The 20,506-nt window shown below is 45.6% G+C and overlaps 1 long non-coding RNA gene across 1 annotated transcript; it reads right to left on the bottom strand.

Annotated features, from left to right (window-relative positions):
- Positions 1-1,739: 1,739 nt before the first annotated feature.
- Positions 1,740-20,083, bottom strand: LOC135904223 (uncharacterized). Its single transcript, XR_010565044.1, has 4 exons — positions 20,010-20,083; positions 15,054-15,123; positions 11,499-11,577; positions 1,740-1,879 (listed from the first exon to the last, which is right to left on the bottom strand). It is a non-coding gene; the product is annotated as an uncharacterized lncRNA (long non-coding RNA).
- Between the last annotated feature and the right edge of the window lie 423 nt (positions 20,084-20,506).

Raw genomic sequence — 20,506 nt, forward strand, 5'->3', positions numbered from 1 at the left:
ACCACTATCCACCAAGCTTAATGAGGTGCTTGCTTGTAAATAAATTGTTTCAACATATCCCAGTGTGACCCATTTAGCTCTATGGAAGGTGCCTGTTTGTGCTAATTTATTCGTAAATCACCTGTTATACAAATTAATTCTAGTCTTATTTTATTATTATTTGCAGGTACAAAGGACGTCTGCATCTTGACATATTTCTGTCGAGTTTTCTTAGTAAAAATCGACTTAGACACTATGGGGACAATTGCTATCAAAATGCCGCTAACAAAAGCTTCGCGGTAATAAGGGCTGCGTACTCTAAAGCCACCGTATCTACAATATTCGCCATGCGTAGGGAATTGCCTTTGTGACATAATAGTGACAATCATATGGATCAGCGGTGGTACTATGCTAGCGACACAATGGCTGCTGCAGTGGTATAATTTTCATCTAATCTTGGCTTTACCTATGGGCCGGCATTGAATTAGGTTCCACTTTGCCAATATGTCAGCGTTAGTATAGGATTGGTGCCAATTTCTGCCAGAATTGCGCCGTGCTTGGACCATTGCTACTGTTCTGCCTAGGTAACACGGGATCTATACTTGGCTCGTGGCTCAGAATACAGATAATGAATCGTCACCATCATGTCTTATCCAGAACTTTCTTCTAATTATTCTTGTGATACATGAAGTCACCGTTTGCATCCTCAATCATCATTATCAGTCAGGTTACGCCCACTGCAGGGCAAAGGGCTCTCCCATACATCGCCAACCACCCCGGTCATGTAGTAATTGTGGCCATGCCGTCCCTGCAAACCTCTTAATCTCATCTGCCCACCTAACTTTCTGCCGCCCCCTGCTACGCTTCCCTTCCCTTGGAATCCAGTCCGTAACCCTTAATGACCATCGGTTATCTTCCCTCATCATTACATCCTCAATAGTCTAAGCCTATTAAAAAAAACTGGTGTCTGTATTGGCTCATGCACTGCTCTTCAGCTAACGTACGCATTTTGCGCGGTCTTAAAGAGGAAACACTACACTAAGTTGGGCTCTCAAGCAGCGAGAATTTCACGCTTTTACTGATTACTTGGTGTTACTGAACTTTGAGAGTGAGGACGTGCTTCTAATTTCGTCTGCCCATTAGGCATGCGGCGCGGTTTAAAATATTCCTTCATTCACCCAAACTCACATGAATTTTACTATAACAAGCGACGCGTTTACGCAAAGAAGCGACGTGCGCCAGGAAACGCACTGTGTCGCCTGTGTCTGCTCACAGCAGGTCGGTAAAAGCTCGTTCACACTAAGGAAACACGATGCAAATTTAGGTCAGCCGACTGTCGGCAGTAGCGTTTTTTTTTTTTCATTTGTGTGGGCGCCTCCGTCAAACTGTACTGACACCGAGCTCTCCGCCGACCGTCGGCAGATTGTTCGGCGTCTGTACAGTGTAACACAGGCACCGGCACAAAGGAAAAAACACTGTCGCCGACAGTCGGCAGACCTAAATCGGTGTCTTGGTGGCGTAGTGTGAACGAGGCTTAAATACATACGTAAGCAGGCACGATCGGCGCACCTGCAAGTCGGACTGCAGGCTTGGCAAGTATTGCGCAACCGGAATGCTACGGCTTTACCGACACGTGGCTGTCGCTGATGCATGTCTCCAATGCATGATTTTCTAGAAAAAAATTGTAGATTTAAATTTAAATTGTGATATGTCGTTTTACAAGCTTTCGAATTACATTTAGCAATCAAGTAAGAGCAGTGTTGTAAGTGTTGTAATAATGAAGTTTATTTTGGTGCTAGTGTGACAGTATGAACAATCCTTAGTAACAATAATTATCTTTTTTAATGAAGAGGATAAATCCGCTACAACCGCGGCAGTGAATAGGGCAAGGTCCACATCTCTGTAAAAAAAAGCAAAAGCGTTCAGGAGAATAATACGATATTTCATACTTTTGAAACGGAAAGACGGCATTTGTTCAGGCACACGTCTTTTGCAGAGATAATAAAGGGAGAATAATTTTCGCTATGTAATTCCAATATCAGCCACAAAATTCAGCCCAAATTTGATAAGATAAGCGGCAATCGCTAACAAGGTAGTGATAAGAAAATGTTTGAATTAAAATCTGTTGATATTGTAATAAAAATTGGTGGCTGTAAGTAAAGGTTCCTATTTCAGCTGAGCAGCAGAAATTTGTTTAGTTCTTTGTTTTATTTCACAGTGACAACATATGCCTCAGAGTTTGCCTCTGTTTTTATCCCGAAAAACTGTGTTTGACAATGTGCATATTACTTCACCCGAAGACAAGAAAGCTTCCACTTAGCAGTTCAGAACTGGTTTTCCTTTTTTCTCCAGGCAGGAAAGCTGTCGAAAAGTTATCCTGACGAGCAACTAGACAACGTAAAAAAATAAGGGCAGTAGCAAGCTCAGGGTCACTCTCCACAATTGTGCGATTAGCATCGACACAATATAGTGACACACTGTATTGTCATCGCTGACATGCGCTATGTCGCGTTCACCTCCATATTGGCGCAGCGCGGAAAATGGGATACCTGGCACGCGTCTCTATATAAATTGAGCCAACACTATCTTGAAATGAAGCACTAAGGATAAAAGCAGACCAATTCAGGCTGGTACTTGCGAAAAATATGTGGCTTAAGATTGTAGAGATCAGGATCAAATAGAGGTACTGAATAAAACCTGACTAGTCTCCCTTCGAAACCAGCAAATGAAGTGGCAGGTAAAGCACCAAAGCAACCGGTTGGCAAGCTCTCCCAAGTAAAGAAGGACGTAATAAAGAAACAACAAAGAATAAAGGTTTCCAACTGAAAAGATCAGATAGAATTCACGGAATTCTCAAATGATCAACAAGGATAAAGTAAGGGATATTCTAAAACATGACGTGAGATGGATTGAGGAAGCAGTCAAAACATGGACGCAGCACGAAATCCGTGAGAAAAAACATGGCATAGGACAAACAAGATGTTTAAAGTGAAAGATAACCAGGGTAATCTCATTAGGAGTTTCAAAGATACAGCAAAAGCCGCGAAAGAGATATATAGTGACCTTTAGAGCAGCGAGAGTAGCCACGCTACGTCCATTTGAAGTGCGGATGAACCAGATACAGAGGCCCCTTGTATAACTAACGAGGAAGTTAGAAAGGCCTTACAAGACATGAAATGGGGAACAGCGGCGGGAGAAGATGGAGTAGCAGTCCATTTAACTAAATGTGAAGAAGATATCATGCTTCAAAAGCTCGCGTCCCCTTATACGGTATGTCCCACGACTTCAAGGGTTCTAGAGAACTGGAAGAATACCAACAGTTCACAAATCTACAAAAAGAAAGATGGTAAACAATTGAAAAATTATAGGTCCATTAGCTTGCCTCCAGAGTTCCATAAAGTATTCGCCAAGATCATTTTCATTAGAATAAGCGCAACACAGTCAACCGAGAGAATAGGCTGGCTTCAGCACTTGATACTCTGTAATATGTCACATCCACGGCCCGAAACAGGTAATCGAGAAATCTGCAGAGAGTACAATCAACCTCTCTATATGGCTTTCATATTGTTACGGAAGGATGAAAGAAGAGAGAGAGAGAGGAAGAAGATCGCGAGACGCTGGCTGCGGCGTGTTGTAAGTAGTCAGCCACTTTAACACCATTGATTCTTCTTGTATATACATTGTAAATACAGTCTTGTAAATACTCCCAACATCCCCGTAACATATTGGGGGAGGTGCGGGGTACCACGGCTGGAAAGGGAGCTCCGCAGTGGACGTCGCATCACCGTCCTCACCATGAAGGACGGTGAGCACACAGAATCAACGTCGTTGCCGCCTCCAACGTCACCATCGCCTGCTACGTCGGTGTCCCCTTCGGTTGGGGTTGTGCAACCCAAGTATACCGGAACTTTCTGCGGGACTGATGGTGCCGACGTTGAAGAGTGGGTGGCTATGCACGACCGTATGAGTGGAATCAATACATGGGACCTTGCGCTTATGCTATCTAATCTGTTGTTCTACCTAAGAGGCACGGCAAAGGTGTGGTTCGAAATCTATGAAGAGCTGACCAGCTGGGACCGATGCAAGGAGAAGTTAACAGAGAAGTTTGGCAAACCAGCCGGCCGTAAAATTGCCGGAACGCCCAATCCCCCACAGAATGCTTTGTTTGGTATATCCAGGACGTGCTGGTGCTTTCTCGTAGAGCCGATCACGACCTGACAGAAGCTGAGAAAATAGGGCATATGCTAAAGGTAATTGCTGACGATGCCTTTAATTTACTCATGTGCAAATGCTGCTATACAGTTGGTGCTATCGTCAAAGAGTGCCGACAATTCGAGCAGGCCAAAAGCCGACGCGTCCTGCACCAATTCAGCAGACTTGCTAATACTGCCGCAACGACGACGTGTGAAGATCAGCCCACACAGCAGCATGCGTCATCAGAGGAGATGGTGCGAATCGTTCGACGTGAACTGGGCGCTATGGCGCCCGTAGATTTCTGTTCGCGTAGCCCTGATGTTACCCCTTTTGCAGTTCCCCTCGTGCAAGCCGTCGTTGGACAGGAACTTGAAAACAATGGCCTACAATTTGTCTGTGCTTTCACCAACCGCAGAGCCAACGAACGCCCTTCTACTATGTTCGTTCCGCTCCGACGCTTCTCTCCACGTTATCGCAACCCGACTGAGCGGCGAACCGCGGACCGGCCGATATGTTTCACCTGTCGCCACATGGATCATGTCGCGAGATACTTTCGCAACTCGTGGTCTTCAACACCTCGCACGCCGACCAACCTTAGCCGCTTTAATGGAAATTCCCGCAATGTTTCGCCCATCGCCGAGACTAACAGCGTCGACTCTGCTAGGAACACGTGGTACAGTCGCTCTCCATTGCCGCGCGGACACCAGTCTCGCTCACTGCAAACACGTCGCCCATCTTCCCGTTCACCACAGCCACGCCGCATTCGGTCCTCTGTGGCTTTTGGCCGCACCCTTTCGGAAAACTAAGAAATGCAGCCCTCGAAGGTGGTGTTGCATCGCAGACTACTGTAGCAAATCAGCTGTCTGTTCCTACAAAGGTAAATGTAATTGACATTAAAATAGACGGCTTACCTGTCCAAGCACTCGTCGACACTGGAGCCCATGTGTCTGTGATGAGTGATAACCTACGTAGACGCTTAGAGAAGGTCTAAACCCGAGCAGCTGCCCGAGCGCTTGGTGTGGCCGACAGTGCGTGCTAGTTGTACTTGGAATATGTACTGCGCGCATAAGTATCGACGGCCGCCCTACTTTTGTTGTCTTTGCTGATATTGACAACTCGCCTCACAACATTATCCTTGAATTGGCCTTCTTATCCCATCATTCCGCTATCATCGAGTGCGCAACCGGCGTTCTTCAGTTGGAAGTGCCTCAAGTCGCCGGTGCTCCGAGCACCGCTACACCGCACTTGTACTCACTTCAAGATGTGCGTCTGTCAACCGGGGCTAGTCACTTACGTCGCTTTGACCGCACAACCACAGATTCCCGACGGTAAATATGTCCTTCGCCCCATCATCGACGTGCTTTTGAACCGAAACGTTGCTCTTCCGCACAGCTGGCGACGATTACTAATGACAACGTCATTCTTTCGCTTCTGAATTTCAGCCTGTGCCCTCAAGTGCTTCCCTGCAGACATATTCTTGGCTAGCGTTTCGAATACTTCCGAGTTTGACATTGAAAGTCTAAATGCCGAGAGCAGTTCCTTAGCACCAATTGCAGCTCGCAGCTCTGGTTCCGTAAGGGATCTGAGCACGAGGTCGCGGGATTGAATCCTGGCCACGGCGGCCACATTTCGATGGTGGTGAAATGCGAAAACACCCGCAAGCTTAGATTTAGGTGCACGTTAAAGACTCCAGGTGGTCGAAATTTCCGGAGTCCGCCGCTACGGCGTGCTTCATGATCAGAAAGTGGTTTTGGCACGTAAAACCTCATAATCAAATTTTAAATTTCTTCCCTAACGTATGACTTGGCGAAGATGATTGCACCTGTCCTCACCGCTGCACAGGCCACGCGCATACCTCTCCTCCTCGAATCGTACCTTGACATCTTTGATTTCGGTGACAAGCCTTCAGGACAAACATCTGTTTTCACCACCGTATGAACATTGGAAACACGAATCGTATTCGTCGGTGTCTATCGTGCATCGCATACTGAACGTCGAGTAATCCAATTAGAAGTGGACAAAAATACTCGGCAAAGGGGTCATCGAGCCATCAGCCAGGCCTTGGGCTTCACCTGTCGTCCTTGTGAAAAAATGGTACGTTTTTGCGTCGATGATTGCTATTTGAACAAGATCACCCGAAAAGACGTCTACACACTACCACGCATCGATGATGCCTTGGGCTGCTTGCATGGAGCTAAATACATCTCGTCCACCGATCTTGGATCCGGTTACTGGCAGATTCCAATTGATGAAATGGACCACCAGAAGACAGCCTCCATCACGCAGGATGGCTTATATCAGTTCAAAGTCATGCCCTTCGGCCTATGCAATGCTCCTGCGACATTTGAACGTATGGTGGACTCTCTTCCGCGAGGCTACAAATGAGCCACCTGTCTCTGTTACCTTGACGACGTTATTGTTTTCGCCCACGTTCGGAAGCCACCTTACCTGACTCATTGCCACTCTTGCGGTCTTCCGAAACGCCGGCCTCCAACTGAACTCCACAAAGTGTCAATTCGGGCGCCGTCAGATTACCATGTTGGGACACCTTATTGACGCATCCAGTGTCCAACCAGGTCCGGAAAAAGTTCGCGCCGTACGCAGTTTCCCTGTGCCAAGTTCTGCTGCTGACGTGCGCTGCTTCATCGGGCTGTGGTCTAACTTTCGCCATATCGTCGAAAACTTCGCCAACGTTGCTCACCCTTTGACAGATCTTCAAAAGAAGAACACGCCGTTCTCATGGGGTCCTGAGCGTTCGCTGCTCTCATCGGGTTTCTGACCACCCCTGCCATACTTGCCCACTTTGATCCATCTACACCGACCGAAGTCCACACTAACGCAAGCGACCATGGCATCGGCGCTATTCTCGGGCAACTGCAGAATCATACCGAGTGCGTGATAGCTTAAGTAAGCCGCCTGCTGTCACCTGCTCAGAGAAATTACTCCATCACCGAGTGGAAGTGCTTGGCTTTATTTTGGGCTGTGGCGAAGTTTCGGCCATATTTGTACGGCCGCACGTTTTCGGTCGTTACAGACCACCACGCCCTCTGCTGGCTGTCTTCACTCCACGACCCCACAGGACGGCTTTGTCGCTGGGCTTTGCGGCTCAAGGAATTTTCATTTGTTGTCAACCATAAGTGTGTACGTCTGCACAAGAATGCTGGCTGCCTTTCACGTCACCCCGAGGATCCTCCCATTCCTGTTGCACATGATCCAGTGACCTCCATGATGGCTTTGACTCACATGACCGACATGCACGCTGAACAACAACGCGACGCATCCTTGCAGTCCATCATCACCGGAGTGCAATCTAGCAGCACCGACGGCACGTGCCACATGTTCGTGCTGCATGACGGCATCCTCTACCACCGCAATATCAATCCTGACTGCCCTGAGTTGCTCCTTGTCCTTCCTCGTCATCTGCGATCCGTCGTTCTCGAACAACTTCGCGATGTACCAACGGCGGGACACCTTGAAGTTTTGCGTACATACAATCGCGTTCGACGCCAGTTCTTCTGCCCGGGCCTCTACCACTCTGCGCGTCATTATGCCACAACCTGCAAATTGTGTCAGCGCCAGAAGCAACCTCCCCTGCCACCTGTCGGCCGACTCCATCCAGTTAAAGTTCCCTCTGAACCATTATTTCGCGTAGGCCTTGACCTGTTTGGCCCTTTTCCGAGGACGACTAGAGGGAATAAGTGGATGGCTGTCGCTACTGATTACGCGACACGCTACGCGATAACGAAGACATTGCCGACTAGTTGCGGAGCAGACGTCGCCAATTTTCTTCATGACGTCATCATCCAGCACGGTGCACCTCAACAGTTACAGACAGCGGCCGCTCGTTCTTGACTGCAGTTGTAGACGACCATCTCGGCTCTTGTGCCACTGAGCACAAGTTGTCCACCACCTACCACCCACAAACGAATGGTCTTACGGAACGTCTCAACCGAACACTCACAGAGATGCTGTCGATGTACGTTTCCAACGATCACCGCGACTGGCACGCCACGCTGACCTACGTGAAATTCGCGTATAACTTGTCCCGACATAACACCGCACGATATTCACCCTTTTGTCTTTTGTATGGTCGCGACCCCACTTTGCCCTTTGACACCATCCTACCATCTGTGCCCCGCGTTGCCAATGAGTACGCTCGTGAAGTCATCGATCGCGCTCACATGGCACAAGTCGCCCAATCACACTTACTAGCCTCGCAGCAGCTGCTAAAAGAGCGTTAGAACCACTGCCATCCCGATGTTCAGTTCGCCCCAGATGCTTGGGTGCTGCTCTGGTAACCATGTCGTTGGGTGGGCCTCTCCCAGAAGCTTCTGTCTCGCTAAACAGGGCCTTATGAAGTCCTACGTCAAGTTAACAATGTCAACTATGAGATTGCGCCGTTACAGTTTCATCCATCCTCAAGTCCACCGCCTGTTGACGTCGTGCATGTTTCCCGGCTGAAGGCATACTTCGCTCGCACTTCTTCGCCTACCGATCGCCAAAACAGCGCTTCACCACCCGGAGGTCTTGTTACGGAAGGATGAATGATGAGGGAGAGGAATAAGAACATTGCGAGACGCTGGCTGCTGCGTGTTGTTAGTAGTCACCCATTTTAACCCCATTGGCTGTGCTTGTACATACATTGTAAATACAGTCTTGTAATACTTCCAAGATCCCTGTAACAATATATTATGAAAATGCATTTCATTGAGTAGAGATACCAGCAACCATAGAGGCATTGCGTAATAAGGAGAACACGAGGCATACGCCGATATCTTGGACAAATATCTACGAAGGCTTCACAGCTACCTTGATTCTCCCCAAAAATGTAGAAAAAATACCTATAACAACTAGGTCCGGCAAGGAGACACAACCTATCCAATGCTACTCAATGTAGGCGGGGAACTATTCAAGTTATTAAAGTGGGGAGGCTTAGGAGTGAGGATCAGCGGTGCATATCTCAACAACCTTTGGTTTGGAAATCACATTTCTCGGCTCAGCAACACTGGGAACAAATTTGAACAAATGATTGAGGACCTTCACAGAGAAAGTGCAAGAGTGGGTTTGAATATGAGCATACAAAAGACAAGGATATTGGTCTGTAGCATGGCAAGGGAACAAGAGTTTAAGATCGCCAGTCAGCCTCTAGTCTGTGAAGGAGTACAGTCGCCCAAATCTTTAACTGGTGTGCGGGAGCGGCAACTTTTCCGGGCGTCAGCGCCATATGACGCGGCGAGGCTGGAAACAGCCTAGTAGACGATGGGCCCAGCTGAGCGCGCTTTGTCCACATGCGCTTAGCCTCAGACTGTTTCCAGCCTCGCCCCGTGAAACGGCGCTGACGCACGGAAAAGTCGCCGGTCCCGCACACCAGTTAAAGATTTGGGGGACTTACGTTAACTCAGAGGGGAGCATCATCATGCAAACAAAATTTACAAAAGAATAAGTATTTGTTGGTGGAGATACGGTAGACATCGCCAGATCTGGACTGGAAGCTTCCAACTATCATTCAAAAGAAACGAGTACAATCAATGTATTCTAATGGTGCTAACATATCGGGCAGTAGCTTGAAGTTTTGCAATGAAACTTAAGAACAAGCTAAGGATCGCCGAAAGAGCGATGGAATGAAAATAGGCCCAACGTTAAGAAACAGGAAGATATTGGTGTGGATCAGAAATTAAACGGGGCATAGCCTATATTCTAAGTGTCATTCAAAAATAATTATGCGTGACTGTGCTATTGCAAAAAAGAGAGGCCAGTGGAGCTGTGGGAAGGCCAGTAAAGTAGTGCCAAACCACACACTTAGCCTAACTTTTGCTGCGTTTACCCCAGCTCCGCTGGTCACTGGTGTTTGCAATAGCACAACCACAGGTATTTCTTTATCCACTGCCAGAAAGAAGACCGCCGAAACGAATACGAGGGTGTTTATCGGAGAGAAATGACGTCACACCACCTGTGTTCCGGCCGCACCGCTCCTCCCCCTCTATGCTCTACCCACCCGGCAACAATAGCATTGCGGCAGCATAAAAAACAGACAGACGCTGGGGCTCGTTCTCCGCAAATTACATGGCGAGCCAAGCCCGCTCAATCAGGTCGAAGCCTGGGGCGTAAAACGTAAAACTATTCCAAATTTTTCTATTCCAATTCTGCAATAAGTCCTCCGCGATTGGTCAAAAACTTTTTTGGACCACTCCCACTTCACCTGTCTGTCACGCGACGTCACGAAAACCGCGATAGCTCCCCATCTGATATGACGGCTACACACTGATTATGCATGATTTGACCGAACAATACAAAAATAGTTATTTTCGATTCGACGCCTTGTTGTCATTAACCCTCGGCTATTTCTCAAAGTTTCCGGGCTGCACCCACTTCACCTGCCTGTCATGCGACGTCACAAAACCGCCAAAACTCTCCGCGTCAAAGTGACGTCTACGCATTAATGATGCATTAGTATGCCGAACAAAACCGAACTTTCTTCTGAATAGCCGCAGGTTGCTCTGTTCCGAAACGAATAAAAGATGGCTACCGTCGACCACTCAGAGACTGGCTACTCGCACCTGGCGGAGAGCATGGGTTTATTTGCGTGTAATAAAACTTTTTACGTGACCATGTAACGTTTTCGAGCACTTCCGGCACGTTTACGACCTCGTTCTGCCAAGTCTTCTTTGCTGAGGATCCGTTTTATTGTCGTTCTTAAGCTTCCGTTGCATGCCACCACGATTTTTCGCCAGCCACCGCAAGCTAAATAAGGGAAACGTACCAAACGCAAACGCCAGCACCACCCACTTCATCCAGTTATCGATTTTCAGTGCAGTGACTCGGCCCCATCGAGTCCCTTTACACCTGAAGGTACTCCTCGCCTCTTGTCAGTCAATCAGATAAGACAAGCCGCTCACTGTGGGCAATGTTATTTGTTTTTCAAGCAAACAAAAGTGACCTCCTATGAACGAAGATAGCGTTTGATTGGTCTGTTCAGGCAGCCCTGCGGGTGACCACCCGATGCTTGCGTCGGTGGTTACGCAAATGTGACGTCAGGAGATTGGAATAAAAGTATATCGGACGAGTTCTACGATATAGGGCCCCTGAATCCACCGAATCCTCGGCTCGTGCACCGCCAGCACGCTGGGCGTGTCCTCGACGTCTTTAGTCACCGACACAGTGCGGCTTGTAGAAGTACACTACAGAACCAACTAACCCATACTGTTGATCTTCTTCTGACACGATGTAGTTGTATTATGAACTAATTGTCCTGTTGTGAAGTTTTTTTTTGTTTACCTGCACTATATCTACAAAACGTTGCGAATTGTAGAATGTGTTTTACTTACATATTTTCTGCACGTGTTTGCACCGATTCGTTCTTCCACCATAATCTTACTGGCGGCAGTTCGGGGACGACATTGGCAACTGAAAATGCAAACGTAGGTGTTATCAAAAATTGCTTCGTATAATATGAAAGATCTAAAACTGGCCTTTGTTGGTAGAAGTGCGCACAAGTGGATTTTGCAGAGGGTAGGTTACGTTTCATCCGCAAATACGCGCTCGGGCGCCGTGACTCCTCAGATGCTAAGACTTCGCAATTTTGAGCGGACTCGGTCCCAGCCGCGATGGCGCAATTCCTATGGGGCTTGATTGTAAAAACGCTTTACTGCCATGCCTTGAGTGGACGGTAAAGAAACCGATTCTGGCAAAATTATATGTGAGGCCACCACTTCGGAGCGCGCTTTAATCAGTTAGAAGTGGTGGATCTGTCAAGCGCAAAATATTTCAAATAATTTAACCTATCTTCATTGATAGAACGCGCACGCAAATAGATTCGACTAAAGGCGACATTTCGAGCATGCACTGGTTCCAGCATGATTGCGACTTCAATATATTCGTTCCTCCAATTTGTCTATGCAAATTTCTATTTCTGAAATCGGGAAATAGGGCAGTCGACCTATTTTGATTTCATCATCATCATCATCTTCTTCTTCTTCTTCAGCCTGGTTACGCCCACTGCAGGGCAAAGGCCTCTCCCATACCTCTCCAACTACCCCAGTCATGTACTAAATGTGGCCATGTCTTCACTGCAAACTTCTTAATCTCATCCGCCCACCTAAATTTCTGCCGCCCCCTGCTACGCTTCCCTTACCTTGGAATCTTCCCTTCTCATTACACGTCCTGCACATGCCCTTTTCTTTTTCGTGATTTCAACTAAGATGTCATTAACTCGGGTTTGTCCCAATCTGCTCTTTTCTTATCCCTTAACGTTACACCAATCATTGTTCTTTCCATAGCTCGTTGCGTCGTCCTCAATTTAAGTAGAACCCTTTTCGTCAGCCTCCAGGTTTCTGCCCCGTAGGTACGTACTGGTAAGATACAGCTGTAATGCACTTTTCTCTTGAGGGATAATGGCAACCTGATGTTCGTGATCTGAAAATGACTGCCAAATGCACCCCAGCCCATTCTTATTCTTCTGATTATTTCAGTTTCATGATCCGCATCCGCGGTCATTACCTGTCCTTAGTAGATGTATTCCCTTAGCACTTCCAGTGCCTCGCTACTTATTGTAAATTGCTGTTCTCTTCCGAGACTGTTAAACATTACTTTAGTTTTCTGCAGATTAATTTTAGACCCACTCTTCTGCTTTGCCTCTCGAGGTCAGTGAGCATGCATTGCAATTGGTCCCCTGAGTTACAAAGCAAGGCAATATCATCAGCGAATCGCAAGTTACTAAGGTATTCTCCATTAACTTCTGTACCCCATTATTCCCAATCCAGGTCTCTGAATACCTTCTGTAAACACGCTGTGAATAGCACTGGAGAGATCGTATCTCCCAACCTGACGCCTTTCTTTATTGGGATTTTGTTGCTTTGATTATGGAGGACTATGGTGGCTGTGGAGCCGCTATAGATATCTATCAATATTTTTACATACGGCTCGTCTACACCCAGATTCCTTAATGTCTCCATGACTGCTGAGGTTTCGACTGAATCGAACGCTTTCTCGTAATCAATCAAAACTATATATAAGGGTTGGTTATATTCGGCACATTTCTCTATTACTTGATTGATAGTGTGAATATGGTCTATTGTTGAGTAGCATTTACGGAATCCTGCCTGGTCCTTTGGTTGACAGAAGTCTAAGGTGTTCCTGATTCTATTTGCGATTACCTTAGTAAATACTTTGTAGGCAACGGACAGTAAGCTGATCGGTCTATAATTTTTCAAGTCTTTGGCGTCCCCTTTCTTATGGATTAGGATTATGTTAGCGTTCTTCCAAGATTCCGGTACGCTCGAGGTTATGAGGCATTGCGTATACACGGTGGCCAGTTTCTCTAAAACAATCTGACCACCATCCTTCAACAAATCTTCTGTTACCTGATCCTCCCCAGCTGCCTTCCCCCTTTGCATAGCTCCTAAGGCTTTCTTTACTTCTTCTGGCGTCACCTGTGGAATTTCGAATTCCTCTAGGCTATTCTCGCTTCCACTATCGTCCTGGGTCCCACTGGTACTGTATAAATATCTATAGAACTCGTCAGCCACATGAACTATCTCATCTACATTAGTAACGATATTGCCGGCTTTGTCTCTCAACGCACACATCTGATTCTTGCCTATTCCTAGTTTCTTCTTCACTGTTTTTAGGCTTCCTCCGTTCCTGAGAGCCTGTTCAATTCTATCCATATTATTGTTCCTGACGTCCATTGTCTTACGCTTGTTGATTAACTTAGAAAGTTCTGCCATTTCTATTCTAGCTGTAGGGTTAGAGGATTTCATACATTGGCGTTTCTTGATCAGATCTTTAATCTCCTGCGATAGCTTACTGGTTTCCTGTCTAACGGCGTTACCACCGACTTCTATTGCGCACTCATTAATGATGCCCATGAGATTGTCGTTCATTGCTTCAACACTAAGGTCTTCTTCCTGAGTTAAGGCGAATACCTGTTCCGTATCTTGATCCGGAAATCCTCTAGTTTCCCTCTTACCGCTAACTCATCGATTGGCTTCTTGTGTACCAGTTTCTTCTGTTCCCTCCTCAAGTCTTCGCTAATTCAAGTTCTTACCATCCTATGGTGACTGCAGCGTACCTTGCCGAGCACGTCTACATCTTATATGATGCCAGGGATCGCGCAGAGTATGAAGTCGATTTCATTTCTAGTCTCACTGTTCGGGCTCCTCCACGTCCACTTTCGGCTAACCCGCTTGCGGAAAAAGGTATTCATTATCCGCATATTATTTTGTTCTGCAAACTCTACTAATAACTCTCCTCTGCTATTCCTAGAGCCTATGCCATATTCCCCCACTGACTTGTCTCCAGCCTGCTTCTTGCCTATCCTGGCATTGAAGTCGCCCATCAGTATGGTGTATTTTGTTTTGACTTTACACATCGCCGATTCCACGTCTTCATGGAAGCTCTCGACTTCCTGGTCATCATGACTGGATGTAGGGGCGTAGACCTGTACAATCTTCATTTTGTACCTCTTATTAAGTTTCACAACTAGACCTGCCACCCTCTCGTTAATGCTATAGAATTCCTGTATATATATATATATATATATATATATATATATATATATATATATATATATATATATATATATATACCATGCGACTGGCTTTCCGCACTTCACGCATCCTTAGCGTGTTACATGAGAGCAGCTATGCGTATGACTTTCTTGCATAGGCCGAAACTGCGCGACCTTCCGAAGCCAGTCTTTAATTATTCGAACTAATACATCATGTTGTGTCATTCTTTGTGGCTGGGAATATCTTGTATAGCGCATAACACTTTTGTAATGCGGAATTGAGACGAAAGTGCACATTCTGTGTACCCGCTGTCATCCCGTACCTGCTCCCTTAAAAAAAAGATTGCACGGGCAGGACTACCTGATTTCTTACCTCACAATACATAGGGTAACAAATAGAAGACAAAATGTTGTTCTCTTCATAGTGCAGGCTCTTCTGACTGCTGAAAGAAACCAAAATGACAATGTGCCCTTATTATGTCGCAGGTAAAGAGATACCTGTCGAATAAACATGCAACGGAAGCATTAGTGTTGCTAAGGAGCCTATCCTTTATAACTCACTTGTCACTGTTAAAGCACGCTACGTCTTTTTGGCTACGGTAACCTAAACAAAACGCAACCTTTTGCACTTCGTTTCATTCTGGGCCACGAGTAATACAATTACAAGCAAACGTCTTCATAAAGTTGCGATATCGGTTGCCAAAGGTCACTTGATGGTGAGTCGCAAGATGTGACCTCTGTCACGTCTGTCTACAATGGAAAACACATTTGTGCGCTTCAGCTGCTCAGTTCCGCTGTTCTGATGCAACAGCCCGTAATGTATTTCAGTGCAAAAATTATAAACGTCCACTTTCTCTATTCACTTCAAGTCACACATTAACGTCAATCTATTAGCTCTTGCAGGTTAAACGTCATCTAGAAATATTTACATAATTACTTGTGTATCTAGTGGAGTTAATGATTTTTCGAATTATAGAATCTCTGATTATGTAAATCCCGAGACAACCATCCCTTAGTGTCAGTTTTGTTACTCTTAATTATGTTTATTTCGCACCGTGAAACAGCCGGAATCAGATTACAGTGCAGGTTACGGTACCAATCAAGTAAGACAAGCCAAGAAAAATCAACTGCCACAAATTCAACGCTTGATTAATTTGTGCAACTCCAGTTATAAATGTGGGAGAGCATTGGAAGTTATTCAAAAAATATTTCATGCCTGATGACGCAGTTTGCCACGTATCCGTTTCAGCATTCTTCGGCCTACGGGATAAGACGTTATCTGAATAGGTCCATTCAAGATTAAAATACGCGTATGATTGGTTTGTGGCAGTTTCTAGTAGATGATACTTAAGTGTACGATAACTTTTTGTTCTAGGAAGATGGACCTGAACAAAATGAAAAGATAGTCTACAAGTTTCACGGACCCGAAATTGCGTGGTTTCGAAAAATTAGGGACATCAAGAGATGCCAGAATAATGTAGGGTGAAAAGTGCCTATCAGCGTCGTTAGGTAGGTCAAACACCCTTTTTCCACATCAAATACATACTGTTTAACTTTAGAGCTTTATACAGATTCCAACCAGTGGATTGTCGTCAAAATTACTTTAAGACGTGTGTTCCTTAGCTCACATTTCGTGGGCGGACTGCTTGTGGTGAGTAGCTTAGATATCTGAACTTTGTGGTGCTTTCTTTCAAGCAAGGTCACTACGATGATACTGACACAGGCTGGTGGCGAATAGTATGATGTGATACTTATATTCCGATCGCCACTGTAAAATGTTGAAGCAATAAATGAGTAATTTATTAGCAACGGCGATCACCTGCCGTACAAAACTCGTAGCTAGTGCTATCTAAAAGTTTATCCTAAATTTGCCGACCCACAAACACGAAACATTAAAACTGAATGATTAGGAGAATAACATATATCAAGTGATATGGATACGTTAGCTAGCACGCAGGTAGCAGGGTAACGCAAATTTTGCTCGAAACTATGTCTAATAGGTGACTGATACTCAATAAAAATATGAGAGGTCCAAGCGCTAAACCTCTCGGCATTCCAGAAAAATTGAAGAAATTGAAAGAAATATTATAAGAGAAGTGTCATAAACACGACTGAAATATTATATGACATAACATCGTCTTTATACCACATTCAGAAGCTGGTGACAGAGTCTAAAGTGCTGACAAAAACTTGAATAATGCACCTATCAGACGACCTAAGCCAATATATAAAGAAATCCGAATAACAAATTCAGTTAGCTGAGCGTTGGTGTTGAAGCTGTGTCAAAAACTCATATTTTATATCATACGATGCACCATTAACATTGCATGCCGCCAACACGACTGGCGGCGCTCGACATTACTCCATATATTTTTTAACTCCTGTAATTTTGCAGGGCTTATGCCTCACGTGCCACGCCGCTCGAAGTCATCCACGCCTGCTGCTAAAAACACGTTCTGGTGTTATTGAGCGCAACGCTAATCCTTGCGGTGTTAGGTGAGTCAAACGCCCTTTTTTCACATAAAATACATACTGTTTAACTTGAGAGTTTTATACAGATTCCATCCAGTCGTCAACCAGTCAGCGGCTTTCCATTAGGAGTAATGGAAACCCTTCATGGGAAACGACCGACGTCTGATCAGCGCCTGATCGTCAAGCCGTAACGATTCTTGATCGCATCTGTTTTGGTATAGTGATGAGTACCGAATCAGTCGTCCCGAGAGTAGACGTTCCTCGGCTTTTAAATGAACAGCAACCTCACCTCCACCGACTACTGCCTCTAGGTTTCGCATTGGCATGACGGATCTGACTACAGCTGGGATCGTTATGCCGTCTCTGCGCCGACCAAGAGTATGTAAGTTTGATGCCCGCCGTCACTTGGCTGTCGGCAAGGAAGCAGCATCGTGGGCACCTTACATTCCCTGCAAGATCTCTATGTCTACACTCTTGAAAAAGTTTACACGCTTTGTGTCTTATCTTGTCCCACAACAATATTACTCATTTGCTTTGCTTGCGCTTGTTTTATTCAAAACTCAGCGCTCGCTATTCACCTGTCGAGAATGCTGTGTCGCGCTGAGGAAGCGCAAGTGGTTCGTGACGGAAGTACGGGGCTCACATCCTTAAAGAACGGAAATACGGGCAAGACAGAGGACAATTATTGTTGAGGGCCAAGATATCGCCCAAGAGGTGTAAACGTTTTTATCAGTGTAGTTTTTCACTTTGCGCCTCGGTGCATTTCGCCTGCTTCCCCGCAGTTACGGCAAAAGCCGCAAGGATGTTCGGTGCAGTAAACGTTATTCTTCTTGGAGGAGTGGAGGGGGGCAACGGTGGGCGTGCGATGTTGCGGCGGTTTGGGATGGTATTCCTGTTTACATCCCAATAAATGATGTGAGCAACTTGGAAGTGCTGAGGCTGCCGCGCGGGGAACATCATCCGCAGCTACCTACGGGCACTGCCTCTACTGTTCTGTCGACCCCAATCGCATTGTACTGATAGGGCTGCGACGCTAGCTCGCATCATACAATGTTACAGGGCGAAACCGTCCGCCTAGCCCCGTGATCGCCTAGCCCCGTGATCGGGGGAACTTCATCTAGGACATTTCATGGTGGTTGTGTTACAAAAGGCCACCGCCTTTATATACTGTTAGGTTTAAGGGGCGGTCAACAATAAAGCAGTAAAACTGTGAATTTCGAAACTAATGTTACATTGGGCAAACCTGTGCGCACACAAAGAAGGGACGCTCATAACACAACAATAGCGGCTAAGAGAGTCAACTGTGGTCGAAATCTGAACTACGGGTAAAACGCGTCAGCTTTTATACATCAGTCATCGAAGGTTCCAGCGCAATCGCTGGTGGCCGCGTGTCTTGCAGGGAATACTACTGGATGCATTTCATTAATACGATCACATTAGGTTCGATGACAACGTAGGATGGATAAAACCAACGATCATATTCGACAAACTTCTGATACAGACAGGTGCATCTACAGGAGAGTGATAAAACTGAAACACAGATTGGCTTGGCAAAAATGTCACCAAAAATATGCACAATTTATACGGGTGTCACTATAGACATATATTCCTATTTTATAGCTAGGCTCGGGAATCCTGCAGCACTTCAATTACTTGGATTCTACGAAGCTAGTGAAACGTTTCATGAAAATGTTTGTCAATAGGTCACATGCCTTATGGTGGACTCATGGCTCTTAAACCAAGTTTTTGTGATTTCTGATCATAGGAAATGGGTGCGGCATTAGTTGAATTTTTAGCTCCAGTTGCTAAAGATAGGGAACCCTTCCACGCTTCCAAAAATTATCTGAAATGTGGTAGAAACGACCACACCGGCGGAGCAATGCGTTTCGCTATATGCTCATAGCAAAGAAATTAGAGGTTCACAATTATGGCGAAATATTTGCTGTCAGGCACTCCCTCAATTGCTAAAGCCAATGTTTTTGTGATTCTGACGGCTCGGGCTAGTTTCACAGCTTCCTCTGGGTTTCCCCTACATTGACAAAAACGCAACAGCGCGAAATGTCATGATGTGGGTACGCTAAAAGAGCAGAATCATTATGAAAACAAATAAAAACTTCAAAATATTGATTACACTTCTATGTTAACAGAACATAGACATTAAATTGGCGACGGACAGCGGCGAGCACAATTTGCGGTCTTAAAACCTTTTCACACAACACAATTTGGTGCCTGCAGTTGCACGTGTCACCGTCTATTCAAGTACAGTCACAGGGGCTCTTCGACACTGCAGATCGTAATACGTACAGCTGTCTATTAGCACTGCGCATCCAATCTGAATAAAGTCGGCTGTCTGACTCTGAAATTGGTTGCAACGTTCACAAAATGTCTTATTGACAAAAGCACTTGTGTTGAGGACCGATATGCTAAGAGCGATGTATGGACTAAACAGGTCGACACTAAACATGAAAATATGCATGTGTAGCATTCGTGTTGAGTTTTGGACCTCTACCTAAAACTCATCGCAAATATTTCGCACGTGCGTTTCTGTAAATGAAGTGTACCAAATTGTCACATTTGATATACACCTCACCAAGGGCTGCTCAAACTGGATTAAGGCGTGATGGGTTTTCCCAATGAGCTCATAAGCTAAGCAACAAGTAATGAAAAAAATTGTTCTGTGCAGGTTCTGCTTGCATAGGACAGTATGTCCGTAGAACGGGCACAGGGCGAGACGCGAGATTATCGCCGTAACAAATAGTGTATTTTTTGCACTGCACCGTGATGCTGTGAAACATTTCTGCCAACACATAATGCTGCGCTACATGAAGTATTCCTAGTGAAAAAATCCGATGCTTACCTTTCCTGGTATCGTAAATGGCCGACCAGATCCACCTACGAACAACAATTGTGTAATACCCGACTGCCCCTGCGTTATGTCTCTAAGAGGACTATTCACAGCCCTTTTTCTTTTCAATGGAGCCCATTTGTCACTGGTGGCTTATTCAGTTCTTTGCGCAAAAAAACAATGCTCATTGTCGCAACGTCGAAAGATGGGCGAGTTAGAAAGGATGCATACTTGTTAACCAGGTCGACATATTAAACCGTGTCCTTTGTCTCTCTACTTCAGTGTCCCGTTATTTTCACGCTGGCTAACGAGTATGTTTATTGTAACGGTGCACCAGCGTGGCTCGAAAAACACTGCATTTTTTGCGTTATAATGCATTCAGAGAGATACTTGTACAAGAATATCAAACATATAATAATAATCATTATTGTTGTAATTGTTATTTATATGTTTTGACCTAATTTTTATTGATTTCTCCTTCTACACCAAATAGTTGAGGATAAGATCGT

Source organism: Dermacentor albipictus, chromosome 10 (genome assembly GCF_038994185.2).
Source record: "Dermacentor albipictus isolate Rhodes 1998 colony chromosome 10, USDA_Dalb.pri_finalv2, whole genome shotgun sequence".
Classification (NCBI taxonomy): domain Eukaryota; kingdom Metazoa; phylum Arthropoda; class Arachnida; order Ixodida; family Ixodidae; genus Dermacentor; species Dermacentor albipictus.